The sequence below is a fragment of the Scardinius erythrophthalmus genome (genome assembly GCF_964197995.2).
Source record: "Scardinius erythrophthalmus genome assembly, chromosome: 2".
NCBI classification, from domain to species: Eukaryota; Metazoa; Chordata; class Actinopteri; order Cypriniformes; family Leuciscidae; genus Scardinius; species Scardinius erythrophthalmus.
In genome coordinates, this window is record NC_138222.1 from 23,580,508 (window position 1) to 23,590,007 (window position 9,500).

The window sequence follows — 9,500 nt, forward strand, 5'->3', positions numbered from 1 at the left end:
ATCGACGTCCCCTAACGTCTACTGTCGACGTTTAGTCTATCTGAGTCTCGTCTACAAATCGACGTCCCCACTTGATATCTCCTAGTCTAACTTGTTTTCCTAAACTAACCTGCTGCGCAGCAGAAATTAACAGACAGACATCAGCAAATGTCCTCTAAATGCTTTAATAACGGCCGGGAGAGTCTTCGAGCAGTTCTCAGAGAACTCTCCCAAGAAGAATCAAGGCCGGAGGATCTCAGACAAATTCCATTGAGACTCCCACCGTAAAACACATATACAACAGTTTTTATAGAATCGGGGTATGGCATAAATGTCAGGCAAACTTTGATCTTAATTATGACTTCATCTGTTACTCACAAGATTCTAACAGACTGTCTAGTTTCATTTCCCGAACTATGTTATTTTTACATACATACATACGCACACAGTCAAATTTTTCCATTGGTTTTGTCATAGTACATCCTGTTCAAATTGTTAGATGTTAAAGTTATAAGGTTAGATGTTAGAAACATGGTTAGTTTAATATACAGTTTAAAATTTCCACGACACCCATCATTTCACCAACAAATGGAATGGAATATCATAAAACTAATCAGAAAGAAATCACTGGAAACTAGCGAGATCTCAAAACACTCATGATAAAAGCTACCGTTTGCTGGCATTTTTACACCGATCGTTTCGCTAGATAAGACCCTTATTTCTCGTCTGGGATCGTGCAGAGCCCTTTGAAGCACTTCAAAGCCCTTTGAAACTGCATTGATTTGGACTTCAACAATTTGGTTACCATTGAAGTCCATTGTGTGAAGAAAAATCCTGAAATGTTTTCCTCAAAAAACTTAATTTCTTTTCCACTAAAGAAAGAAAGACATGAACATCTTGGATAGCATTGGGGTGAGTAAATTTCATTCAAAATTTTCATTCTGAGGTGAACTAATCCTTTAAACTGATTTGTTTGGAACTGTTCAGATACTGAAACAATCAGCCCTGAAAAGTGTTTGCGAGAAACAGAGTAAGAAGATGCTTTCACTCAAGCACCAATTGGCAAATTTCTTGATAATGTACCATAGTACACCTCATACGGTCACAGGAAAGACACCAGCGGAGCTGTTCCTCAAGCGTCACATCTGAACATGCTTTTCACTGTTGAATCCTGATCTAGCTCAAGTCTGTTCAAGAAAAACAGCAGGAACAAAAGAAACAGCATGGCCAAGGGAAAAGAGTCCAAAGAGCCTTTCACGAGTTCACAATTACATACAATTAGAGGGGGTAATGTTTAATGCGTATTTGGCGTGCTGTCCGGAGGGAGGGCTCCGAGCTCAGAGTTCGGCTCGAACCCAGAGTACTCCCCCCAAAAGGCTAAAGAGCAGAGGACAGCCGCCGGAATAACTGCATCCGCTGTGAGACCAAATGCTCGCTGGACGGAAGAGAAAACGTAAGTGCTCTATCGAGAAAGTTCTTGCTGCTAAACTGTCAATGGATTGAGGTGAGACTGCTGAATGTATACAACAATTCACCAGGACGTCACAACAGTAATAGACGTTCTTCCGGGTGGCAAAAGCCGAAGCGTTCAACGCTAGTAAAATGCTTGGAAGGGAGGCCCACCGTCGACAGTAAAAATGTAATAAAAAATAAATAAATAAATAAATATAATGCATTTTTTTATCATAATAACAACTGTGTTTAATGATATAAGTAAAAAAATATAATAAATATGTAATATAGTAGGCCTACACATAATTAGCTAAATACTCTCTATAGCTCTTTTTTCTAGCCAAAATAACGTGCTATATAGCCTATCATGGTCATTAAAGGGATAGTTCGCCCAAAAATTATATTTAACCCATGATCCATCTGGCTCCAGGGGGATAAACGAAGGCCTTCTGAGGGTAATCCGTGCGGTTTTGTCAAAATTATTTTTATGACAAAACCGCACGGATTACCCTCAGAAGGCCTTCATTTATCCCCCTGGAGCCGGATGGATTACTTTTGTGAAGGATGCATGCACATTTTGGGACTTGACGAAGGTGGACCCCATAGCTTCACATTATAACCACTGGAAGATCTAAGACATTTTCTAAAATAACTGAAAATGTGTTCGTCTGAAAAAAGAATGACATATACATCTCGAACGGCTTGAGGGTGAGTAAATCATGGGTTAAATATCATTTTTGGCCGAACTATCCCTTTAAATGGCTTTCCTGAGGTAAATGTTATGTGACAAATGTTCTCCAGCTGTTATATTGACCTTTGCGCGGTTGAAAAACACTGATTGGTCGATATTGTGTTTGAGGAATATACATTTCGGTAAGTTGCGTGAGAAAATGGATGTGTGGCGTGAGAGCGTGTGAAAAGTGACAATTGCGTGAGTCTCACGGTGAATGCGTGAGAGTGGGCAGCCCTCTTTTACTTCAGGCAGTGACTGGCAATGAGTTTACTCAAAAGAGACAAGTTTACTAATATAAGTCTCGAATTTCCCCGGCGGAAGATAAATGCTCTGCTGTGATTTTGTAGATGGACCGTTTTGAAAATATACGAAGTAGAGTTGAAGGGCAAGCAGGGTTGGCAGCAAAATGTAAACGTTGGATGAATCATATCATTTAGGGGATCGTTAAGATTTCCTACTTTTGACGACACGACGTCCACTCGCTATAACCTCTTCACCCACAGGAAATCGATGAAACCCCTACACCTTTTGCTGTATATCTGGCAGCGCAACCCCAAACACAACACGTTTTCATCATTGTTTCAACTTTGATCAACAACGTTTTTAACTATGTAACTGTTGCAGTCGCCGGCTGGATCTCTTCAGTTAGTCAGTGGAAGCCGCTCGCGTTCTGCCACCCGGAAGTTACTCGGTGCCTATTGTTTACAAACATTCTGAAAAGGCCTAAACATACTTCTTACCATTGATTGCTGAGTTCTCTCCACTTGTGTTAATTATCTGAACGTGCTCCTCCCGAACTTTGTTAATAAAACATCATTTGTGGAGAACGAACCGGTGTGAGTTTGAAGCTTCAGAGGAGGGTAGGATAAATAGTTGAGCGCAGCTGTGATTGAACAAAAGGGTCATGTAAGTTACCTCGTACAGGAGGGTCAGAGAAGGTGCACTGTGCATATGGACCATATGTTGCCAAGAAAAACTGCAGAAGGATCTCTCTTGCATGGTGTGTTAGAGTTCTAGAATCCAGGTGTCACTGATGATTGCAGTGGACAGTGCATTGAGCTTTCCTTTGGTCAGAGACAGTTCTCTGCCAATCATTGAGCCTGAGACCACTGGAAACAGAGAATTTGACTGAACAAGATTCAGTGAGTGCAACACCCTCAGAGAAAGCTGTTCGTAGAGATCCACAGAGAGTTCGTACTGCTCCAAAAAGTTATTTTACTATTATATCTTTGGTGCCAGTGTTTTGATGTTTAAAGGAACTGGGTGTTGTAATGTTGTGAAATATTGTTATCTGACAATTGGTCACTGTTGTGGGTTCCCTGTTGCACTAATGTGAAAAAATGTTTATTTCTAACATGTTTTATTTTTAAAAGAAGATGTTCAAATCTAAAGGAGAAGGACTGTAATAGATGTGCTAAGTGACAGGTACGTTAAATTAAGCCCAATTGTATGTACGTGAGTTGTCCGTATGTGCTGAAGTACTCAATAAAATAAGTGAACATGCAGAGCGGGTGTCTGTCGTTCCTCTCCCTGAACCAGCCTCCTATCAAAATATATTACAAATATAGCAAACTTGCGGTTGGATCTGGCAGTTCCAAATGGCCCGACTATATCTACAGCCACTTTCTACCATGGTCCAGTGGCACCGGCTGGAGAGGAGCAAGATGATACTTGACATTTTTTTCAGTGAGCTGACACGTGTGGCAGAAACGGACAGCACCATGAAACTGAGCATCCATCCCTGGCCACCAATAGAGATCCCGAAGGTGTTGTTTGGTTCTCACATCTCCCTGACATCTCCCTGATGTCCTTTGTGCGCTATGGAGACCAGCACAGATCAAAGAGCAGCAGGTGCTATCAGTCGTGAGCCCGAAAGATGATGTTTTCCTTAACAGACAGTTCCAGATGCAGTTTATAGTACAGCAACAACTCAATGTCCAGTCCTTTGGTTGAAGGAGGCCAACCATTGGAAATCAGTGTATGAAGTTTACAGGCAGCAGAAAAGCAACAAACTCTTCATCAACATCATCAACAGGAGCTATGACAGATAATCAAAAGGGACATTTTGAATCGCCTGTACATGTGATTCATCAGGAAGAAGACCCTCCACGGAAACAGTATGACCTAAGAACAGCAGGCTGGTTTGCCGGAAGCGACACTTGTCTTTATTGAGCTGCAAGCCAGCAGCTTCTAGTCATTGTAAGACCGCATGAAGTGCTTTATAATGTCACGTCCGTGAATTATATGTTATGTCGTACAGGTAATTTTCAACCCCTGACAATCCAGCGAGGATGATGGTCATCATCTTCTGAAATGTCGGGGCTGCTGAAGCTAGTCCGTAAGCTTCAGCAGCCCCGACATTTCAGAAGATGATGACCATAAGGAACACGACAAAAATGGAACAGTCCATCTGTTGTGTTCACATAATTAACTAAAAGCATTTATTTACACACTGCTAGGAATAAGCAAGGGGGGTACTATTATGAAGTAAACTAGCTGTGTTGGTTGTCATGGAATCAGCTGCGTGATGTTTATGTTGTGCGCAGGCGTGGATGTGGAGAAAAAAGTAAAAAAACATATAATACAGATCCTGTGTGTCTCGCCTCTTCCGTAAACTTAATACCATCGTGAATAATAAAGGCCATGAGGTCACGGCTTTCCTCATGCAGCGGCACTTGGTAATAAGCATTAATCAGGTCAATGGTAGAGAAAACAGTAGAACCTTTCAGAGCAGAGAGTGGTTCATCCATGTGTGGCAAAGGAAAATAGTCCACAATCACTGCTTTATTTGGCTCTCTGATGTCAACGAACATCCTAATTTTACCTGACTTTTTCTGCGTAACAACACCCATGCTGAGGCGCCGATGCGTTATATCACCCCAGTTGCTTGCAAGCAATTTAATTCCTCTGACACATCCCTATGAACAGGGAGTGGCAGACGGCAAACTTTTTGGCGCACAAGCAGAGCCGGTTCTAGACATTAGGAGGCCCTAGGCAAAATTCATGTTGGAGGCCCCCCACCCCCAATAAAAAAAACACTTGAAACAAATATGATTCCTAACCTTTTTATTTATACAACATTTAATTTTAAAAGCAGTATATTTTTACTTACATAAGTTTGGACACATTACTATTTTTAATGTTTTTGAAAGAAGTCTCTTATGCTCATCAAGCCTGGATTTATTTGATAAAAAAAAAACAGAAAAATAATAAAGTGAAATATTATTAAAATTTAAAATAATGGTTTTCTATTTTACTATACTTTATATTTCTGTGATGCAAAGCTGAATTTAGTGCCACGTGATCATTCTGATTTATTATCAAATGTTAGAAATGGTGCTTAATATTTATTTTATAACCTGTGATACTTTTTTTCAGGATTTTTGATTATTAAAGAGTTGTTTTAAAAAAGTCTTCACTATCACTTTTTATATATTTAACACATATATTTTTTTTTCTGTATTTTTGATCAAATAAATGCAGGCTTGTAGAGCATAATAATAAACTTCTTTCAAAAACATTAAAAATAGTAATGGGTCCAGACTTTTACCGGTACTGTACATATTAATCAAACTTTATCTACGGTAATCTCTTTTTTGTTTAATGAAGATGTTATTGTTGTTGTTGTTATTTTGCTGTTTTATTCAATTTATTCACAGTTCCAGAATCCCACTTCAGTAGATGAGCATAAGGGCTTTTATATTGCATTGCTACCTTAAATATGCTATACACAAATCAAGTGGAAGAGAAAGACACGATCGCTACTGAGCAGAAAAAAAATATATAAGTGAAATTATTGGCGTGATGTCAGGAATCTAATCATCAGCAGAATTTAGAAGATAGACCCATAGATGATATCCTTTAGACTATTTGAAACATTTAAAAATGTTGTAGTGTGTTGGCTTTTTAACTTAGAATACAGACGTCTTGTCTTTTAATTTTGTAGCTTTTTTACTAGTCAGCTCCCGACGCGATGTTATTCATTGTACGCGCAAATTCAAAGCGTCGCGTCTGGGCACGTTAATGACGCTCGCGCTCTTTTAAACTCGTAATAAAGCGGTGAATGATTTTTCCAGAAATGACGCTGATCTACAGTACAAGTTTATATTTAGAATACATTGCAATCACTCCAAAATAGATGACGACAACTCTCACACCTGCATTATTAGCTGTGCTTCTTTGTGTGCTTATTAGGCTTTAGCCTCGCAGCATCTGATGGATGCGTTCGTTACACATACTTTCAGAAGCCGGCACACATTAATTGGTTTAACTGCAGTAATGTAACAGTCTATGGTTAAGATAAACATCGTCACTATTTATAGTGAATTAATAAATATTGAAATAAATTGTAGATAGGACATTTGTACTTTTTTTTTTTTTTTTTTTTGTCCCTCTGTCTGGGCCCCATCCCGCCAATCGGGCCCTAGGCACGTGCCTAGTTTGCCTTTGCGTTAATCCGGCTCTGCGCACAAGTGTGGTGGTTTCATCTAGCTTTACATGGTGTATAAAGATTTTAGCACATCCAAACTCAGTTGACTCAGCAGCAGTGCACTGAAAGACTGGCACAGGAGAAGTAGGCACAAGAAGGGCATAAGGAGGCAGGACTAACATGCAGACATTAGGTCCCTCCCCATGAGTGGTGTCCCTCTGTTCACAATGTAGAACGTAGCAGGAACCGAGTGGTCATGTAGGGAAATGTTCGGTGACAAACATCCAACCATCGGAATTTGGGCTTTGGAATATGTCACCAGCCTGGCTGTAGGCTGTGACAGCACATCGGTACTGAAATGGCATGCATAAGTGCTGTAGGCCAGGATAGATATGGAGGACCCAGTGTCAACCACCAAATCCACCACACAAGTCTGTGTCAGAAGTAGATTTAGTCACTATGCTTGCAATGCTGGGAGTACGAGCGGAATATTCTGTGTACAGTACAGTAATCTCTGGTAATTCAATTTCACAGGCCTCGCGCATTTGATTGCATTGATCTTTTTACACTTCCTGCATGTTGTAGTTGCAGCATTATTGTTTGATAATGTTGGTAGTTGGTAGTTTGCAGCATTAGCCAAATGTGCCTCCAATCCACAGCAAAAGTATAACTTCCTCTTCCCCACCTGAGCATAATTAAGAGGTGCTTAACAGTTTCTCTTGTTCTGCATTTTACTGTGTGCTGCACCGCTTGTACGAGGGCTGTAACTTAGCAGGAATTTGAAATGGATTTAACCTGATTGGCAGCAGATTCAATCAGGGCTGAGTTTCCCAAAAGCATTTTAAGCCTAAGAATTTCGTAAAAATGATCGTACGACTGATCTTAATATTATGGTCTGTTTTCCAAAAGCATCGTAACTAAGTAGCACTAGAAAATCTTCGTAGAACTATGAGTGCTCTGGAGTAATCGTAAATCCCCAAGTGCATTCATTATAAGAAGACAGATTTATGAGGTCACCTGCAGGACAACCGGCAAATTACACTTGTATCTAGATTTAACAGATTACACTGCAACGTGAGTATAATATAAGGTTTTGATTGTACTTTATTGTACACTTTATTGTACTCGTTTTTTGTTTAAATGAATTTATAAATTAAATAATTAAAAAGGGAGGAAAAAGGAAAAAAAAAGGCAATAAAAGTAAAGTATGTTCATGGACTTGGTGTATGGTTACAATTGTAATTGTCCCTAATCCAAGATTTAAGCTGTTTTTTTTTTTTAAAGAGGAGAGACTATTACACTCCCTTAACTCATTGGGCAGACTATTCCAAAAAAATTGTGGCTCTGACAGAAAAGGCTGTGTTTCCAATCCTACTTTGTCTATATTGAACTATGCAGTCCCCTCTGGTGGTTGCTCTGGTTACTCTATTGACCTGATCTTTCTGTTTTATAAACTGGCACAGTGGTGGTGGAGCAAGCTCACAGAGTACCTTAAAGACAAGACAGGCATCAGCAAAGTGTCTGAAGTTTTCAAAGCTAAACATGTTGTGTTTTTTGATTATGTGACAATGATGATAGCTTACGGTCCAATGTCTTTAATGCCTGTTTATAAAGTGACTCCAATGGTTGCAATGTTGTTTTATTGGCTTGCGACCAGCTAGTTAAACAGTAAGAAAAATGTGAGAAGATCATCGCATGCAAGAAGAGCTTTGCGGCCTTCATTGGTAGTAGGGATGTCCCGATCCGATCCACGGCATCGGTATCGTGCCGATACTGGCCCAAAATGCTAGATCGGATATCGGAGGGGAGAAAAAAAATTATCCGATACCTATGATCGATACCCATTAGGGGTGTAACGGTACGTATTCGTACTGAACGTACGTTCGGTGCATGGATTTACACAGAGAATACACGGTATAAAAATAAATAAATCTCGCGTGCACATTAATTAATGTAATACGGAACTAACGTTACTGTTAGATACGCGCATATGCGGGTTCTTTAGGGACACCTAATCTGTAGCCCGCTTTATCTCTGAACGTGCGTCTATTTCACTTCAAACGCTCACTTTATCATTATACGCGCGCAGCGCGTCCTATACGCTTTGGACGCGCGAATGGATTCAAACTGTTCAAGCATCGAACTAGACGCGATAGACGCAAATTTGGCGCTCTATTCGCGTTTTGGTGTGAACGCAGCAAAATGAACAGGCTGCGGTGTCAAGATTGCAATGCTGGAATGTGTGTGTGTCAGAGACAGAGAGGCACTGGCGCGATCGAACAGTGGAAACATAAAAACATACTCCGTCATTTTCATACAGGACATCATTAAAACTGCAAAAAGTGTTTAGCCTACTTATATTTGTGTAAAACACAACATTGTGCTTTTGTCAAACTGTAAACTCTTGTCAAACTGTAACTGTCACCCAACCAAAATCACACACACACACACACACACACACACACACACACACACAGTTTAAAAGCAAAAATGATCTCATCTTTTGGACATTCATCATTGCATTGGTTTTCATTTCTTGTCCTAAATTAGAGCACTAATCTGTTTATTTTTAAGTTACACATTCTACATTGAATGAAAAAGAAAATCAAATGTGTTTTTAAAAGTAGTATTATTTTATACAGAAATAAATTATTTATAATTCAGATGAGAATAAAGTTAAAGTTAATTAAAATTGTAAGGAAACAAATATATTGATCTGAAATATAGCAAATTAATTTAAATTCATTCAGGTTGCCAAACATATCTCGAGGTCTTTTGAATAAAGGCTGGCAGTCTTTCATTATCAACTGTTGTTGTGGACTATATACTGGAGAAGTATTTATTCTCCATTTGAGTGAGATGTTTTTATGTGGCTAATTGAGCAAAGTGCTTCCATTATATTTTATT